The sequence below is a fragment of the Leopardus geoffroyi genome, chromosome B4, assembly GCF_018350155.1.
Source record: "Leopardus geoffroyi isolate Oge1 chromosome B4, O.geoffroyi_Oge1_pat1.0, whole genome shotgun sequence".
Lineage (NCBI taxonomy): Eukaryota > Metazoa > Chordata > Mammalia > Carnivora > Felidae > Leopardus > Leopardus geoffroyi.
In genome coordinates this window covers 86,657,082-86,676,670 of record NC_059341.1, presented here as the reverse complement: position 1 = coordinate 86,676,670, position 19,589 = coordinate 86,657,082, and the positions used below count along the sequence as shown (strand labels likewise).

At 37.2% G+C, this 19,589-nt stretch overlaps 1 pseudogene; it reads left to right on the top strand.

Annotated features, from left to right (window-relative positions):
* Positions 1-16,532, top strand: part of LOC123591864 — a 45,776-nt pseudogene extending 29,244 nt beyond the window's left edge.
* The last annotated feature ends 3,057 nt before the right edge of the window (positions 16,533-19,589 follow it).

Below are 19,589 nucleotides of genomic sequence, written 5' to 3'. Positions count from 1 at the left end.
TATACGCAGGCCAGGGATTGCATGCTTTGAGCTTCCCACCAACACTAAAAGAGAAAGTATCCACTATGAAGGGGATGTGGTAGGGCTTAAAAACTGTTCGGATTCAATCACCAAAAATGAAGTAAGCACGTACCACATTCCAAATGATTCCTTTGGTCTCTGTTTATTATTCAGTTTTCTCGTGGAAGGACATTAGGGAAATATTAAATACCTTTGAGGAATAAGGAAGGTAAAAATAAGTATATGCTTATGTAACATTTATACTAATATAGGACAAAAATTTTAAATTGAGGAACACTAGAAAATGAATGTCGAAAACATTTAATGATACTGAAGCTAAATTAGAATTGTATGTGAAGGAGAGTATAACAATTTAGATAATACTATGAAATGATATACACATGTAATTAAAGTTTCAGTTTCTTTGTAAAGAATTATTTTATGGGTTGTACCAAGCTGCCTATGATATTACCTTTCAGTGATTGTGTAATCAGATTTAATTCTGAATAGCCTAATTTGCTTAAATTATCAAGCATTAAAATTGAATTTAAATAATTTAGTTCTGAATATGGATAAACACTGAGAGGAAAGAGTAGCTATTTATTTCACCAGTAAGAAATTAAAGCCAGCTGAAATTCTAAATATCCAACAAGTTCTCCATTGACCAAAATGACAGTATTTGAGAATAGAAATAGAAACATACTTTTTACCTAAGATTTAGGTATCAATTTCATAAACAGCCTGCTAGTCTCCTCTAAGCATCTCAGATGTGCATGAGTCATGCTTCGCACTGAATAGCCTAAATAATGTGATCATTCCTAATTCTGTTACCAGCAACCTTATGTTCTAAATGCTATTTAGTGCAGACAATATTCTCTGACGTTATTTTCAGATATCCCTCTTTTTTAAGAGGAAAGTAAGTACCAAAGTTAATAAATATTTGTATGTATAAGTGTTTTTTGGGGCTATACTGAGGACAGTAGAAGGAAAAACTCATTATTTGTATAAATTCTTTGATTTCTGCATACTGTCATCCACGTATAATTATAAATAAATTAATTTTGATAATATTCATTGCAATTTATTTTTTTCTCTTTAGTAGATACTCTTTTAAGTGTTTTTCTTCCTACAAAAGAGAAAATAATAGAGGCAAGAGTTTAAAAACCTATGAGAAACAAAATATTATAAACTATTTATTGAAATAAGATGCTTTTCTTTTGAGGGAAGCCTAGGATATTTTAATGCTAGAAAAGCTTCAGCATATACTTAGAAATTTAAATATCCAGGGTACAATTTAATCTATGGATTCATAAAGCTCTGGTCAAATAACTTAAGATCAACAGCTAATTAATTGCAAAATCAGACTTCAACCCTCAAAACAGTAACTCCAACATGCCATTATAATCAGAGGCTAATGAATATCAATCCTTGGAGATTAAAGACACAATGTCTACTAAAAAATTAACAATTCAATTAGAATTTTGAATTTTCACTCTTATGTGGATCCTGAGAAACTTAACAGAAGACTGTGGGGGAGGGGAAGGCAAAAAAAAAAGTTAGGGAGAGAGCCAAACCATAAGAGACACTTAAAACTGAGAATAAACTGAGGGTTGATGGGGGTTGGGGGAGAGGGGAAAGTGGGTGATGGGCATTGAGGAGGGCACCTGTTGGGATGAGCACTGGGTGTCATATGGAAACCAATTTGACAATAAATTTCATATTAAAAAAAAAAGAAATGTGAATTTTTCCATGCAACTGGTGATCAGCACAAAATTATGGAAAATAAGCTTATAGAGAAAAAAGCCACAGTATGTTAAATACTGTATGCTCTAGAAATACATTGGTAATAAACGTATAGGGGAAATTTCATCTCTAAATAAATATTCTTGATGTTGTGTGATAGGATTATTTCACTGAGCTTCCCAAAGTTTATGTCAAAAATCCCCTCTAATAAAATAATAAATACATTTATTTTCTTTCATATGGTTTCATGCTTGCCATGTGTATTAGAAGGGAATACTTCTGGTTTCAATTAACAAAATATGTAACTAATAGTGGCTTGAAATATAAGGAAATTTATTGTTAAATTAAGGAGTATCATAGACTAGATGGTAGTTACCCAGCTGTTAAACAATATACTCAAGGAACTGAGATCTTTACATATTACTGCCCTACCATCCTTAACATATTGGCTTTTTTTATTTTTTTAAAAAATGTTTATTTATTTTGAAAAAGAGAGAGTACATGCATGTGCAAGTGGGGGAGGGGCAGAGAGAGAGAGGGAGACAGAGAATCCTAAGCAGGCTCTGCACTGACAGGGATCATAGAGATCATGACCTAAGCAGAAATCAACAATGGGATGCTTAACTCACTGAGCCAGTCAGGTACCTCTGGTTTTTCTTCCCTTTTTTTTTCTTATTTATTTTGGGGACTGTGCAAGCAGGGGAGGGGCAGACAGCAGGGGATGGAGGGTCCGAAGCAGGCTCTGCACTGACAGGCTGAGAGCAGCAAGCCCAATGTGAGACTCAAACTCACAAACCTGGAGATCATGACCCGAGCAGAAGTCAGATGCTCAACCAACTGAGCCACCCAGGTGCCCTGTTTTTACTTCTTTATGCTGTCCTTCAAGTTTACAAAATGGTGGCCACAACTCCATGCATGCATTAAAAGCAATAATACAGGGAAAGGAGTAGGGCACCTGGATGGCTCGCTCAGTCGATTGAGCGTCCAACTCTCGGTTTCAGTTGAAGTCAAGATCTCATGGTTTGTGGCTTTGAACCCTGAATCAGGTTCTCATGCTGGCAGGGCAGAGCCTGCTTGGGATTGTCTCTCCCTCTCTCTCTGCCCGTCCCCTGCTCACTTACACACACACTCTCTCATAAATAAATAAATAAATAGATAGATAAATAAATAAATAAATAAATAAATAAATAAATAGAAGGAGAAAAAGGGAGAAGGAAAAAGAGAGGGAGTGGGAGGGAGAGAAAGAAAAAGAATGAGAGAGAGGACCTCAATCTTCCTTAATTGGGGTAGTTGACGTCTGGGAGATTCTGATGCATGTCAAGATTCTCCGTTATGTGAGCAATTCCTCAGTATGCATGTTGATGAGAAGAGCCTACCATAAAGCCTGAAAAACCTAGATATTTGCCTTCCTAGATAACCTCATGCCCGAGGCAAAAGTACTAGTCCTAGACTCTAGTAATCAGATGCCTCTCTCCCAGACACTGAATCAAGAACTGAAGAAACACGAACCGTGTACAATCCATGACTACAGTGGCTGTGGCAACAACAAATCCTGTTTCTGAGACGATGATGGCAAGGGTGCCACGACTGGGATTCAGTATTGAATGGCAATGGTGGCAGTGGACCAGCCTTTAAGTTCATTTTCTTTGTAGAACAGAAACAATATTCTCACTGAACTGACACTGTCACGCCATTTTGGGCATGGCTCTGTTTGTTACTGAGCGCCCCAAGATGACTCAGTTTAAGCTAAATTATGTCGCTTAAACAAATTCGAATCTCAGAAGTCAAACACAGTAAGCATTTATTTTGGGGCTTTGCACCTTAGGAATAGTCCCTATGTGGGACATGCTGAATTTATGAGAGAGAAAAGAGAGATGGTAGAATCAAGCAATTCTTTTTAAAGCTATTTCTCAGAAGTGGTGTAAAAATATTCCAATTACATTCCTGTGCCCAAAGAAAGTCACAGAACAAAGCATGATGTTAGTGGGATGGGGAACCATGTGCTCTTTTTCATCTTTTCGTATGTGTGTATATATATATTTTTTAAGAACTTGGCTCTTAAAGTATTTTTTGGCAATAGTGTGAACTCTGCAATATCAGAAAACTGCTTTCCTTCAAGAGTTAATTTCTGTTGCCTGCAACTTGATTGATGACTACCCCTAGTAGACAAGGACTAAACCCTGACTTTGGTGCTCTGACTACACACACGTGGGAGCAGACAAAGAACCTAGTGTGAGGAAGAGAGAACAAGTTGGTAGAATTACTGGCATAAAAATGTTTCCCCCTTCTGTATAGCATAGTGGTTAAGAACTTGCCTTTGGAGCCATAATGCTTTGCTTAGGATCTCAACTTCTGTGCATATTATTTCTAATGACCTTGAGCAAAATATTAAACTGTGTCCAAGTTTCACTGTCTGCAGAAAGAGAATAAGGTACCCACTTCCCAGGGCTGTTGTGGGGATTAAATGGATTAACATATGGACATAGAACAGTATGTGGACCACAATGAATATTTACTTTTAGATATTATTACAATTATTGTTACTCCTGGAACATAGCTGAAGATGTTTAGCCTTTATTTTATGATATGTGATGGTGATCCAGGAAAATGCAGAAAATAGCTCTCCTTGTCAGAGTGAAACAAGAAGTCAGAGCAGGATGAGGTCAGTGTGAGCCTGAGTAATTATTTTAAATCACAGCTCATAGAAGGTAATCTTGAATTTATACTATGGCTAGCTATATTTGCTTATCAGCCTCTTCAGTGGCTTGGGGATCCAATGAACCAGAAACACCGCATGGTACTCATGATAAGTTTCCACATAAATGTCATGCTTTCAAATATCCTCTGGAGTAAATTTGTTGGAGAATTTACTTCACTGGACAGAACTTAGTGCAACTTCATTTTAAACGAGTGGCTGATAAGATTGGAGGCACTCCTCCAATCTTGGCTGAAATATTGCCTTGCTACTGTATATATATGAGCTTGATGACAACAATACCAGTGAAGAAAATATTATATTCTGAACCTTTCCACAGTCCATTCTGTCAACTACACTATGCACCAAGTAATGACACTTGCATAGGGATTTAATGTTGTTAGTTGGGTCTAACATATTAAATTGCATTCAACACAAATCCGACAGTTACAGAGAGAAAATAAGAAGGAAGGAAACTTGCTGTCATTAGGAACCCATTTATGTTTGTAGTTTAACAATGGAATTTGGGATGGAGAGCTTCAGGAGGTAAAGGACAAAGGTGGATGGTGGTCAGCACCTAAAATTCCTAAATAGAAAAACTTCTGCTGATTGCATCTTTTAAAAAATAAAATAAAATATGGACAGAAAGGGAGAAATAAGCATATTTGTTTTCATTTTTCTTCACTTTCACTGGGAATAAAAATAAATTTCCTTAGTCAATAAAAGGGGGAAAGCTAATGATCAAATAAGTTAGATGGTTTGAAATTGGAAATTGCAGAAATACGCAAAGTACAAATGTAATACATTTATTCAAACACAGCACATAGCTATTATTATAGACTGCTAAATGAACTGTTGATTATGCAGTATGTGTAATTTTAGAAAAGTAATATTATGAAAAATAACATTTGCATTTTTCTGACTTCTTATTTGGAAATTTCAGATATTCCTGTGAATTGGTTCTTTTTTTTTCAATCAGCTTCTTAGGTTTTAAGAAAAAGAAGACAAAAAATAACATTAAGCAGAGAAAATGTCTATTTCAGGGTATGTCTATTTGAGGATAGTTCACAAATCTGTAATTATATTGCATTAGTTTATTTTGTCATAAAAACTCAAATGCTTAAAAAACAGTATTTAGAGCAAGCTAATTTCTAAGGGGCTACATTTTGGGAAACAGCCCAGCCCAAATGGTCTTTGCTGGTAAACAGGCAGCCATGACATCTTTGAGAAGCCAAAGAACATATATTGTTAATCGGTAACATGGATGGAAAAGAGTTCTTTAATTAATTTGAAATATATGTAAAAATGAAGGTCCTTTTCAATTAAAAATTAATATAAGGTATTTGACAGAAAATATAATAAGAAAGAAGTGGGTTGCAAAAGTGAATTATCTAATGATTAATAAAAGCAATTAGGCACAATGCTAGATGCTTTAGATGGATTCTATGATCCACGAGATTCCTATTAGAGGAGTAAAGAACCCTATTTTTACATTTGGGAAAGCTCACGTTAAGAGAAAGTAATTCCTCAAGGTTATATGATTGGCAAAGGATAGAGATAGACTAGAATGGATTCATCATCGTACATGGCATTAGGACTACAAATCCAATGACAAAATGCACAGATACACACTTTATGGAAGAAGGAAACTAACATCAAACAAACCAGATATTCCACAGATATGTGCTCCAAGTCAAGGTAGTGGAAAGGAAAATAGTCACTTGAATCGGAAGTTCCTTCCCTCCAAAAATGCATACCACAGAAGATGCATGCAGTAATACAGTCCAGTTGTAAGGTAAAGGTCAGTCATCATAGTTCATTCATTGAGATGGACATACAGCATCTATATCTCTGTTATACTTACTTTTAAAAATTAGGAAAGGGGAAGAAGATTAATGAAAGCACATTTTATATTTTAAATGTATTTAAATTTCTTTTAACAGCTTTTTTGAAGAGTAATTGATATAGAAAAACTACATATTTAATGTATACCATTTGGTGAGTCTGCTCATATGTCAACACCTATGATATCATCACCATAATCAGGGTAACATATATGTTCAACACATCCCAGAGTTTCCTGGAGGGGAGAGTAAGGACACTTAACATGAGATCTATCCTCTTAGAAGATTTCAAAATGCACAATACCATACTGTGAACTATAGGCACCATGATGTACATGGTGTACATCTAGAATGTATTCAACTAGCATAACTAAAACTTTATACTCTTTGAGTAACAACTCTCCATTTTCCCCACTGCCCACCAGCCCCTGGCAACCATCAGCGTATTCTCTGCTTCTTTGAATTTGACTATTTTAGAGACCTCATCTAAGTGGAATTGTACAATATTTAAAATACAACACTTTAAGTATTAATTCATGGCTATGGAGAATACTGTTGTTCTTCAATGATTGCTGGTCTTACATTCAGCCTAATGTTTACAATTTTCAAAGCTTACACATGGTCAAAAATTACATTAAGACATACCTCAGTAAATGGAGTATTCAATCTGGACGATTCAGATACTTTCCAGATAATATTGTTCAACAAGCGCATTATTTTTTTTAACTTTACAAATGACACATGAACCACTCTTGTGAAAACTTCAAACATTACAGGCCAAGCAAATTACCCCTTACTCTTCTCTCTGCACCACATTTCTTAATAGCAATGGCTTTTGGGGCACCTGGGTGACTCAGTGGGTTAAGCATCTGACTTTGGCTCAGGTCATGATCTCATGGCTTGTGAGTTCAAGCCCCGTGTTAGGCTTTGTGCTGATAGCTCAGAGCCTGGAGCCTACTTTGGATTCTGTGTCTCCCTCTCTCTCTGCCCCTCCTCTGCTTGTGCCCTGTCTCTCTCTCTCTCAAAAATAAAAAACACTAAAAATTTTTTAAAATATAGTAATGACTGTTATTTATTATTATCATTTTAGTATATTTCTCCCAGAACCCTATGTTTATTATATGTGTAGATTCATGGGATATACATATGTGTATATATATACAAATAATAATAAATACACACATAGTTACATGTATATGTTATGTGCATACAGTTACCTATGTACAGGCACATACAATTTTTTCTTTGAGGTTTTGAGAGCTGAAATGAAATAACATTGTATGTATTTTACCATCAGCCTTTCACATTGTATGTACTTTACATCAGCCTTTCACTCAGAATAGAGATTTTCCATGCCAATTACACAGATCTATCTTATTCTTTTAAGCATCACATTTAAGTTATTAAAGGTTTTCACTATTACAAAACACTACAGGGAACATCTGTGTAATAATTCTATAGATTAGGATCCTGAAACTGAAATTATTTGCTATGCAACTAATGAGTATGATGCAAAATATAGTAGGTACACTGAAAACCAAAACTGAATATGAGTTCCCATTCACTAAAATTCATCGATGTGTATATCATCATCTGTTTAAATGCTTTCATCTTGTTGAGGAAAAAAGTATCAGTGTATTAATTTGCAAAGCACTGTTTACTTGTGAGGTTGAATTTATTTTCATATTTTATTGGCTAACTAGGTGGTATTTTTTTCCTGTAAAATAGTTCTTAACATTATTAGGCCATTTAAAAATTAAAGTGTTTTTTTTCTTTTTTTAAGATTTAATATTTATTAAGATTTAATAATTATTAAGTTAAAAAATTTTTTAATGTTTATTTTTTACAGAGACAGACAGAGCATGAGCGGGGAAGGGGCACAGAGAGAGAGGGAGATACAGAATCTGAAGCAGCACAGAGCCTTGAGCTGTCAGCAGCACAGAGTCCAATGCGGGGCTCGAACTCACAGACCACGAGATCATGACCTCAGCCAAAGTCAGACACTCAACCAACTGAGCCACCCAGGTGCCCCAATTATTATTAAGTTTTAAAAATGTTAAAATATTCCTCTTAGAATTGAGAATATTTCTCACCCAAACTGTCACTTGTCTTTTAACTCTGGGTATGTTGTTTAAATGCCCTACTTTTTTGATAAAGTGGTATTGACTTGAGTGAACTTGGCTCACTATCTGCAGAGCTGATAGCAAATGCACTTTCCCCTAAGTCAATTTCAGCCATTCCTGGTTACTATGCATCCTTACATTCTATCTATATTAATAAGTGACTTATTTATTGTAGTTTGTCAAATAAGTCAATGGAAAATTCATAGTATAGCTGTACCTAAAAGATGATGTATGTGTAAGTATTTTAACATCCTCGTTAAATCATTTGGTCATCTTCATCCTTCCAAAGATTTCTTTCTGTGTGTGATCTCCAAGCTAATTGCTTAAGACCAGGTATACTGATAGAAGACTCTGAATCTCCAGCTACTAAGGATGACTCAGAATTACCTTCTTAATCTCAGTTTATCTATAATTTCCTTTACAGTAATAGGCTTTAAAGAGAATTTTTTTAAACTTGACCAACAGGTGGCAGGACAGGGAAATGCTGTCATGAAAGCACAGACTTCACATAACCATACAAATGAAAAGGAGTTTATTCTGTAATCTCCTTGCATCGTTTCAGACACTGTTACCAGGTTAATCTTCATGAATCACTTTTTTTCATGCTACCCACTACTAACATTGTTAATAGTTCTCTGTTGCCTATAGGTCATTGGAAGACATACTGAAATTCAAGGCTCTGAATATTCTGGTCTTACTCTACCTGTCTCTCCTCATTTCTCATTTTCACTCCCTCTTGACTCAATAATGAATCTTTCATGCCATCTAAGCTTGCAGTTTGGCTCTACGTGAACTGGTCATTTGCATTTTCAACTCTAAGGTCTTGAGGAAAGAGGTTGAAACAACATACTGCATTTGTTAAGACTCAGAATTTATATTAAAGGCAATAAAGGGTACTGAGAAGTTCATCTCTCATCAAGAGGAGGAAGATACATCTTAAAAAGATTTATATAACACCTTTTTCTCTTTTGACTTTCTTTTAGTAATGAATAAAACATAGTCAATTTAAAAAGTTATGCTCAATAGTTAACAGTATCAAAAAATTTGTTTTTATTAGATATCAGAATTCCAAACCAGAAAAGGCAAAATACAAGCAGGAACTTCTGTATCTTTTTCTTAGCATGTTCTTCTTTCTAGGCATTTATATTTCAGTTACATAAATGATTTTCTAGCCTATAATATATTGAATGGTAGCATAATATAGCAAAAAAAATTTCATTGGCAGTAATGAGAACTAAAGTTTTAAAATTCCAATTTAATATATACGAACATATTCAATAATTTTATGAATTTTTATATTAAGCATTCTAATAAAATAGATAAAAAATAGGATACAATAGCTTATTTGAATTAAATTTTAATGTGCCTTAACATTCATGTGTGTATAATGGATTTGGTTGATACTACTAGAATTCTGGTTTAGATGAATTACATTGAGTAACGCCTCTGTGTGAACATGAAAGGCTCTATAATTGGGGAAAACCTGTATTTATATTTTATTTTACTAAGAATTGAAATATACATTTTGAATGAATGGAGCACTATTCTTTATTTTCTTCTTCTGCCTTTCTATTATGGCAATCACTTGGGGTTCTAAATTTGGTTTAATCTCCATGACATCTCCAAATGAAATTTCAGGTCAAAAAAATAGAAATAGAAGTCTGGACACATGTGAATGATTTTTGATAGAATCTTCCTAAGAGTTAAGTGCATTGAGAAGACTAGAAACAGGATTTAGAGAAAAGTAATATTTATAGCCAAGACTATGCCAATAAGGTAAGTATATAAAACATACAGATGACCAAATCCACCGAATTTTCCCTTTGTTCAAGTACATGATCATGAGAAAATCAAAATTTTATCAACCTGTCATAAAAATAACATTAAAGATCTTAAATAAAATTTAAAAGTTACAAATGATTTATCTACCCATGTTTATATGTTCCCTTGCTTTGATAATTGTGTAAGCACTTCGTTTGAGGATTGAACTCCCTAAACACTGCCCTTGATTGCTCTCATAGCAGCTGGTTCTCTGTTGCCTAGGGGCACATACTCAACTTCTGACCATTCTGACTTTGAACCGGAGTTTCTTCTCTTGTTGCCTTTCCTGCTTGATTCATAGCAAGCATAACAGATATTCAGATAAATAAAATAATGAGATAATTGTCTCTTCCACAATTCTGGATGTCATAAACCTACACGTTTTCCTAAATGAAAACTTGAAATTGCTAAATCTTGACACTGTGTCTTGTCTTTCTCCAACTGAACCTTGGTTCCTCAATAGGCCTATATCTCCCACTTCTGAAAAATTCTTACGTGTGGTCTGACAGGACCCACTCCCTGTTATTGTTTGCTCCTCATCGGGAATCTTGAGGTAAAAGTTTATATTTTCTTCTTGAAGGCTACGTATATTTTTAATCACTTTCTGTAAAACACCTATAAAGAGGCATATTTGTCTCAAGGTATCAGAAAATAAGCACGTAGTAGATAGTAGATATGATATTGCTACAGTATCCAAAGAGTAGAAGATCACATTCAGAATCTGAGATGAAGCTACTACTGAATTTTCAGTTATGACTCATAACTTAGGAATTTATCTCTTAGGAGATGTTACTTTATTCTATTAAATTATCTATCTACACTAAGAAATATGACCATGAGGAAATATGTCAATAATAATAATTATTATTATTACCCGTGGTTTAGTATTTGAATATTTATAGCAACGCTTTATGTTCAGAAAAAAACATAGGACACAATTTTTGTCAACAACTGTCTTCTATTCTAGAATGGAGAGGAAGACATAAAAGTCAAAACTTCAGGGGCGCCTGGGTGGTTCAGTAGGTTGAGCGTGCGACTTCAGCTCAGGTCATGATCTCATGGTCCCTGAGTTTGAGCCCCGCGTCGGGCTCTGTGCTGACACCCCAGAGCCTGGAGTCTTCTTCCGATTCTCTGTCTCCCTCTCTCTCTGCCCCTCCCCGACACGTGCTCTGTCTCTCTCTGCCTCTCAAAAATAAAGAAAACTACTAAACATTTTTTTAAGTCAAAACTTTGTAAAAAAATGTGTTTATTTATAATAAATTATTTTATAAAGTATTACAATAAAAAATAAGAGTATCAACTTAGAGATATATATATTACAAAAGAATATATATGTGTGTGTGTGTGTATACACACACACACACATCATTCTTTATTCTTCTCTTTAAACTTTACAACTTAATTGGAGTTACACTACACCTATACGTAAATCTGAAAAAAAAATTACCTCATCTGTAATAATGCCTCTTTACAATTATCTAAATCTACTTTTGATCTCAAATATGAACATAACACAGATATCTTCAATATGCATCGAGTCAAGAAATTTACTCTCCTTTGCTGAAGATATTACTTGAGGATAAGCTCTAACACAATGAGAGCGCTGGATAAAATTACAGGAGGTTTCCCATAAGAGAGGCATGTAGGCTAAGCAGGGTTGGGTATTGAAGATTAGCCTTGGAAGAGTAGAGGGGTAAAATGTGTACATTCTGGATTAAGAAACTAGTATGTAAAGAACTATAAGGCAATAGCTGTGGCTGATACATGGGCTATGAGATGGAATCAAAGGAGATGAGGCTCTGGATACCAGCTTTGGTCAAATCGCAGAAGACCTTACATGCTTCACTAAGAAATGTCAGTTTTATCCTATGGATAATGAAATTGCCTATCAAATAAAAACACACATTTAATAAGAATTCATATGTATTAGAGATGAGACAAGGAAATCTAAGTAGGAAACTGGGTAGATATATAAGTTAAACAGTATGAACGATGTATCTAGTTCAACGTAAGATATAGGAATCACAGGGAAATACAGATTGGTCAAACACATGGCTTGACACTAAATTCTAGGCACCAGAGAAATAAGAAACTACTATGACTGGTGATGTATATTTACACAGACCTTGGAGGATCTGAGTAGTATTAGTTCTCTTCCTTCAAGCAGGGTATGATAGGAAGAAAGCAAGGAATGACTTCAAAGTTCTGAGAAAGTAAATCAAATAGTATAAACCTGAAATGCATATCATTGCAAAAGACAGTATTATTCTCAGAATTTTACTCAAACAAAAAAATCTGTATGACTTAACATTAACTTAATAAAAATTGCCCCCTTGGCTTTTTGTTCAATGACATAAAACTCAAAATTACTTCCTGTCTCCCTTATTGGTTATTAAAAATTACTTAGATATTAAAAATAAGAGCCATAGTTATACATTATGAATAAATAGCTCACTAACACCAAATGTGTAATTTTGGGGTGCCTGGGTGGCTCAGTTGGTAAGCAACTGACTTTTGATTTCATGGTCGTGAGATTGAACCCCAACCATGTCCCTCATCAGGCTCAGTGCAGAGCATGGAGCCTACTTGGGCTTTGTTCTCTCTCCTCTCTCTCTCTGCCCCTCCCCTACTTGTTCTATTTCTCTCTCTCTTTCTTTCTATCTCAAATAAACTTTTAAAAATGGAATTTTAATGCTTAAATTAGACTAGTTTCAAACTTAAGTCAGAGTTGATGATTGTATTTTCTCACAAAACAGTTTCTCAGTCATAACGATAACTGTCTACAAAAATATGTATAATAAGCCTGACAAACAGAGGCAAGGTTACTCATCCTCAGTTTGATTTTCAGTAGCCTTGACGCAAATATTGCTTTGTGGTTATCCACCTATTCTCAGTATTTAGGTTATCTTTCCCACTCAGAGTAGAAGGTTAACAAGGATGACAGCACAGATGGTGACTTTTTCTTCTTCACAAGTCAAAGTGATGAGCCTTATAAAAGACTGTCACCTGCACCCTCTCACCTGTCTGGTCCCTTCTGTGCCCCCATCTGCACAGAGTTAATCTGATGACTTGTACTTCCTTGACCTCTTGAAAACCAGGCTTTCAGGATCAGCTCACAAAATGCTCAAATTACTGGCTTAGGTTTTCTTTTTAATTGTATATATATATATATATATATATATATATATATATATATATTATATTAGCAAATCAGCTTGATGATGCAAGGTCAAAATGGGCTATATATTTTTTACACTTAAAATTCAAATACTTTTAACTTTCATGATCTGTAGCTACTTTAATGTAAAGTCTAATGCTCCTTTTGAGTCAATACATATTATCTTTCTCCCCCAGTTTTATTGAGATGTAATTGACATACAACGTTGTGCAAGTTTAAGGTGTACAGCCTGTTGATTTGACACACTTTTCTATGGCAATATGATTACCATCATACCATTATGTAACCATCCATCGCATCACACAATTACCATTTCTTTTTTTGTAGTGAGAACAAGAAATAAGATTTACTCTCTTGGCAACTTTCAAATACAAATACATAATTGTTAGTGATGATCACCATGCTGTGCATGAGGTCTCCAGAACTTACCCATCTTCTAACTGTAAGTCTGTCTGTACCACTTGACCAACATCTCCTCATTTCTCCCCAGCCCCTGGACCTTGGTAACCATTATTCTACTCTGTTTCTATGAGTTTGGCTTTTCTGGATGTCACATATAAGTGATATCATATAGTATTTGTCTCTCTCTGTCTGACTTTATTTCATTAAGCATAATGCCCTCAAGGTCTGTCCATGTCACAAGTGGCAGGATTTTCTTCTTTCTCATGGCTGAACATTCCAATGTGTGTGTGTGTGTGTGTGTGTGTGTGTGTTTGTGTATGTGTGTACTACGTACATATATATACCTATATGTATATACATATTATACACATTGTATGTGTTATATGTATATTGTACACATATTACATACACTATATATGTGTATATACTTATACATATTTATTATCAAGTTAAAATAAAAACCAAACCAATAATGTACTATTTGAACTGAAAACAATCCTTTTCCCTATGCTGCTGAATAAATGCAGCCACTATTACATCAGTGTCAATTCTAGTCCTCCAGGTGAGTACTGTTTGTCATATTTTTTCAAAAATTTTCTATAATGCGGTATTTCTGGTGAGATTCAAGAGTTGTGTATTTTTTCACAGCTTCAATAGTCTGTTCTCATTTAAACCTAAAGTAGGCAGACATTTTATTCCGTTCCTAACTCTGAATGGATCACATATTGCCTTCTTTTCCAAAACCGCCAACCTTTTTTTCCCTTTATCCTTCAAGTAAATGCCTTCAAATATATGCAGGTCTGCCTTGGTCCTGACTGTAAAATGAACAAAAGTAAATGAATAAAAAACCTTCACTAGAAAACTAATAACTGTTTTGTTCTTTCCTCTGTTCTTTTTAAACAAAGATTTCAAAATGTTTGTCTGTTGATGGTAGCCTCTAAATATTTGTAATTAATTTTCTTTCTCTTGTCTTCCATTCTGACTACTAGATTTACTGTTTAGCTGAAATCATTTACTTCAGGGCATCTTCCAGGTCTAAATTTTGATAGATCTAACTATCCCCACACAGAGCCTCTGTTAAGCGAGTTCTAGAATGTGTTTTACCAAGTTTGACTGTTGATTGGAGGACTATAATCAGAAAACTAAGCCAACTGAAGATTATTTTTAGATTAGGTAGAAACCAATGAAGTTGCTAGAAGCAAAAGACCAGCTAGCCCATGAATGTAATAACAGGGGGCCAGGCCAATTTGTGAGGTCCTTATGACAGATTTTCTCCAGAACATACGGAGACAACGAACCCATTTTATGGCAAAAGAATGAAAAAGACACTCAGAAAGAAACAGAAAATCATATAGACCTTAAGATTCAAATTATTTTTGCTAGAGTTTCCTTATGTCTTAGGGATGTTCGGGTCCCATCAACGCATATCCCCAGGAAGGTGAACACGGACAATATTGAGTAATCCAGTCTTGGGAGTGGGGGTGGGGAAAGGAGCAAACATGCTATTTTTATAAATGTAAGTGAATGTGATTGTGACTATAGGAAAAAAAAAAAAACACAAAGTAACAAACACAGTGGATTGACTTTGTCCCTATTCATCACCTGAGAAGAGTTTTATCTTGCAGCAGCAACTCAGGCTCTAAATCCAGAGGATGTGGAGACTTAGGTAAATTTTAATAACACGACTAGGCTTTTATTTTGATAATTTTTATAGTTACCTTCTATTTATGGTAAGTTAAACTAGTGTCCTCTTTATGGTAGGATGATATTTAAGATGGATTTAAGGGCCAAATTTTGAGGTTTGGAGGGGTTAAAATCATTACAGGAATAGAAACAAGGTTCTCCTGTAAAATGGAAATAGGTCAGGATGTAGCAGGACTCAGTGCAAATGCTTCTTCCCAGCTGCAGCAAACTGAATCGCAGGGAGGTGGCAGGTTCTTTGGCAAGCTGTAACCAGAGTTCTGGAAATGGATGTCAAATGATACAACTGGCCATTTCCATTTACAGATTCACTTAGGAAGAGTGAATATAACCAGCCACCATTTAGATATTAGGAGACAGGTTCCCCTCCCCATACCAAGGTTGGATTGGCTTCACCAACTACCAAGTGGTAATGTCAGGAGTCTGAGAGGCAGTGAAGAAGCCAGAAGGCTGAGATACCCTCAGGCAGCAGCTTTTAAAGTATACAAATCTAGGGGTGCCTGGATTTGGTGCCATGACTTGGGCTCAGGTCATGATCTCAGGTCAGAGTTCAAGTCCCACATTGGGCTCTCTGTCACTGTAGAGCTGCTTGGGATCCTCTGTCACCCCCTTTCTCTCTGCCCCTACCTGGCTGGCACTGGATCTCTTTCAAAAATAAATATTTAAAAAAAAGTATGCAAAGACATAGTCTTCTGGGGGCCCTCAGAGTTAGTCCTGCATGTCCCTAGAGCCAGCCACCAAAGAGCAGGCCACGCATCCAAAGTCCCAAGGACGGGTCACCAAGAGTAAAACTTCGACCCAGACTCAATCCAGGGCTGGAAGTAAAACCGGGATCCAGACGCAAACCGAGGCGCCTAACGCAAACCCGGGCCTCAGGCGCAAAACAGGGGTCCAGACACACCCAGAAGGCCAAGCAGAGAGTCCTGAGTAAAAACCACCCCGACGCAAACCAGGTGAACAGCGCAAGGACCCTGCGGGGGACACAGCCCTGGAGCAGGGACAACAAGGACGACAACGTGAACTGAGCCCAGGCCAGCGGAAGCCGCCCCATCTCAGCTGAGTCCGTCTAGGAGCCAAGCTCTCCGTCCGCGTTGGGGTAGACGCGAGGGAGGGTTTGCAAGTGAGAGGTTTGCAAACCTCCCTAAGGAGCACATCTGAAAAGCTTGGGTTCCCGACATGGCTTCAAAGCCTCCCCCCTCTCGGGGTCTCAGTTCCCTCCCCTCAAGCTCACGGCGACACCTGGCTGGCCCTCCTACCTGCTTCCAGGCGCCCTCAGCCAGGTGCAGGTGCTCCAGGCGACCTCGTTCCGCGTGGAGCAGTGGCCTCATGCGTCCCAGGGAGGTCCCCCTGCGTCTCCGTCTTGAGCTGCGCAGCTGCACCAAGGGGGTCAAGGCCCTGGCCAGCGCGCGAGGCGGCCCGCAGGGAGGGCGGCAGGTGACCAGGACTCTGTTCCTCTCCAGTGACGGCCCCTGGGGAACGCTGGCCCGCTCCTGCTCCGGGTGCTCAGACTGTCCTCTCTGGCTCCCCCTGTCACGTAGACGAGTTAATAAACCTGGAACCAAACACATGCCTGAGCTTGAGCGCGAAGGCAGCTGCGGGCCTGGGCGGATCGTGTTTCCCCCCAGAAACCAAGGGCTGGCGTCGCTGTGCACACTTCTAGGGCGAAATAATCCCGAGGGAGAGAAATGTCTCTCTGAAAAGTTGATTGATGACATGATCACAATATCATAGTTTCATCGAGTGAAAACTGTATCTTGCAATAAAAGACGAATCTTTTCCTGAAGGTTTTTAGATTACCCAAAGAATATTTTTAATCTAGATTTCTTCGAACAGGGACCACTACTTCTGCTTACTGGTAAGAGAGCAGTACTCACGTAGTAAGGACCACCAGTATGCTAACTGGTGGAGAGCAGGAGTCTGGCTGCTTTTTCACAGCTGTATCTACAGCAGGAATACTACCAGTAAACAAATCAGTGACTGATTTGGGTATTTACTATGGGCCAGCATGCCGACTTAACAAACATCCCTACCCCAGCTGCCTAGGAAGTAGACGTTGGCCTGCATTTAAAATCATGAGGGGGAAAAAGGCAGTTTTCATTTCTCTTACACCATTTTTCATCTCTAGAATTTTTTATTCTTTCTTAGGATTTCCACCTTTCTGCTTACATTTCCCATCTGTTCTTACATTGCCCTTGTTATCCATTAGAGACTTTAGCATATTTATCATAGGTGTTTTAAATTTTCACCTGGTAATTCCAACGTCCCTGCCGCGTCTGGTTCTGATGCCTTTTCTGTCTCTTCAAATTGTGTGTGTGCGTGTGTCTTTTAGAAAGTCTTGTAATTTTCTTCCTGAGAGCCAATATGATGCACTGAATAAAAGCAATTGCTATAAATACATCTTGAAGGTGTAGGGGAAGAGGAAGCATACCATAGTCCTACGATTAGGGCCAGTCTTCTAATGAGCATATGCCTCTGGACTGTGAATTGTACAAGTGTTTCTCAGTTTTTTTCTCACCCCTTAGGTGGGAGAAGATTAGAGCCGTCTGGATTTGGGTATTTCCCTTCTCCTTTATGGTAGGCTGCAGCTGGCTGGAGTTGGTGTTTCCCCTCCCCAGGTCAGTTAGGCTCTGATAACACCTCTGCAGGTTAGCTCTGGCTAACTAGCTTCTGCTGAGGTCAGACTCTGTTTAGAGTGCTCTGGTGTATTTCAAAATGTTTTCCTTCTCCATCCCCCTGCTGAAAGCAGGAAGGGATTTTCTCTGATATTTACTGTGGGAACCTGGTCGAGCTCCTGAAGGTAAATCTCAGGGTTTGGTGGATGCCAACATCCCCCCCGACCCACACTGATAACTGGGTTCCCTGGAGTTTTTAGCCCTCAGACTTCTCCATGCTGAGCTTCCAGCAATTCATGGATTAGAGTTCAGGTTTTCCTACCCAGGCACTGATTCTTGAAGAAGTTTCTGCTTGTGAGTCTGCTTTTGTGAGCCCTTTACTCACCTGTCTCTTCAATCTAGTGATTTACATTATGACTTCTCCTCTCCTATGAAACCAGGAAGAGTTGTTGATTTTTCAGGCTGTTCAGCTTTTTTCTTATTGTTAGATCGAAATTGTGACTTCCGAGATCCTTACCTGCAGAACTGAAAACCCAGTTTCCATTTGTTTCTGATTGTTTTGTGTACAAAACCATAATCAGATTTGATTGGGATTGATTCATAGATTCAAATATTGTCAGCTGTGGTAGGCAGAATTCTAAAGATGCCACTCAAGTTCCTGGGCTTAGTTATTCAATCAAACACTAACCTAGGTACTGCTGTAAAGGAACCTTGCCAATCTAATGATGATGAAGACGTTATCCTGGATTCCATGAAATTGGATCTTGGATCCAGTCCAATCACCTGAGTCCTTGAAAGCAGAGAATTTTCTCAGGCTGGGGTCAGAGAGAAGAGGTAGCAGGAGAGATGACAGAAGGGGAGTCAGAGATATCACAGTGTGAGACAGACTTGCTGTTGCTGACTGTGCAGATGGAGGAAGGAGACCAGGAGCTAAGGAATAGAAGGGGCCTCTAGAAACCGAGTATGACCTCTAGCCAAAAGCCAGCAAGTAAATGGGACCTCAGTCCTACAACCATGTGGAATTGAATTCTGCCAAGAATCTGAATGAACTTACAAGTAGGTTCAACCCCAGAACCTCCATAAAAATAAAAAAAGAATAATAATAAAAAGGTAGTCCTTGCTGACAAACTGATTTCTGATGTGTGAAATTTAGGTAAGAGAACTGAGCTATGCTATACTTAGCCTTCTGATCTACAGAACTGTGAGAAAATAAATTTCTGTTGTTTTAAGCCACTAAATTTGTGGCAATTTATTATGACAGCAATGGAAATCTAATACATCAGATTTATTTCTCTTTTATAAATTTCCCCATCAACCTTCCACCAAATGCTTTTAGCATTCACTATTGATCATTTCCCAGATCCATTATTTCATTAGAGACTGCAAAATAGTAATATAAAAATTCTATCATTCTTCCAGCATTTATTACCTGTGTATTTTCTTTTTATGAAGAAGATTTTGCCTTATTAA